Genomic DNA, 1,424 nt, shown 5'->3' on the forward strand with positions numbered 1-1,424 from the left:
AAAAGTCAAATTTCTTGCGAGAGGTTTCTAGTTATGCCCATGTATAGCAATGCTATTCGCATTTTTCTACTTTCTATTATGGTATTCATAAGTTTCTAGACGCCCTCTTGATGTATTATTTATCCATCAGTTCAATGTTTGTTTCTTTTCTTCCTTCAAAAATAGCAGCTGTGGAAAGGACTGATCTTCGGAGAATTATGGAAATTACAGTAAGTAAGTTTTACGGTGAGTAAAAAGAAAAAAAAAAGTTATGACACCCTAGTCGAACTAGATTTTAGGGCTCGCTTTCCTCGACTCCCTCTCCCACGTCTCTCTCCTCCTCTAGTTCTTCCTCATTTCCCCTATTTCCCCTCTTTTCTTCCCCCATTTCACTATCTTAACTCTTCTCCTCCCCTATCTCACTACCTCCCCTCTTCTCTTCCCCGCCCTCCCCCATATCCGTTCTTCTATTTCCCCCTCCCTTATCTCCCCTCTTCTCTTCCCTCCCTATCTCCCCTCTTCTCTTCCCCCCCTCCCCCATCTCCCTTCTTCTCTTTCCCCCTCCCCTATCTCCCTCTTCTCTTCCGCCATCCCCTTTCCCTCTCTGTCCTTTTCTCTCACTCTTTCCTTTCCTCCTGTTTCTTACACCTCATCCCTCCCTTTTACTTCTACCTCTTTCCTCTTCCTTTTCCTCCTCCTTCCCCTTCTTTCTCTTTCCCCCCGTCCTCTCTTTTTACCTCCGTCTCCCTCTTTCCATTTTTTTAAATCCTTCTCTTCCTATTCCCTTCATCCCTTCAGCCTTCCCTTCCTTCCAACCATTTCCTATTCCCTCCTCTTATCTTCTGCTTCTCCTTCCCTCTCCCCTTCCTTCTCACCTCTCTCCTCTTCCTCTCCTTCCTCTCCTCTACTCTTCCTCTCCTTCCTCTCCTCTACTCTCCCTCTCCACCCCTTCGCCCCATCTCCCTTTCCTTCTACATCTCCCTTCTTCCTCTCCTTCTTTTTTCCCTTACCTTACTTATAGTCCCTTTTCCTTTCCCTCTCTTTCTGCATCCCCCCCTCCCTTTCTTTCTACATCTCCCTTCCCTCTCTTTCTGCATCTCTAATCCCTTTCCTTCTATATCTTCCCTCTCTTTTCTCCCACATCTCTCCCTTTCCATCTGCATCTCCCCTCCCCTTCCCTTCTACATCTCCCTTCTCTTTCCTTCTAGATCTCCCTTCCTTTTCCTTCTACATCTCCCTTCCCTTTCCTTCTAGATCTCCCCTCTTCCTCTCCTTCTTTTGACCCTTACCTTACTTATAGCCTCTTTTCCTTTCCCTCCACATCTCCCCTCTCTTTCCCTCTCGTTCCCCTTCTTTCCCCTTTTTTACCTTCCGATCCCGAGGGAATTTCAAAAGGCGCCAGTGTAAAATGTATAATATTCACGATAAGACAGTTAAAGGTAATC

This window comes from Penaeus monodon, chromosome 22 (genome assembly GCF_015228065.2).
Source record: "Penaeus monodon isolate SGIC_2016 chromosome 22, NSTDA_Pmon_1, whole genome shotgun sequence".
Taxonomy (NCBI): Eukaryota; Metazoa; Arthropoda; class Malacostraca; order Decapoda; family Penaeidae; genus Penaeus; species Penaeus monodon.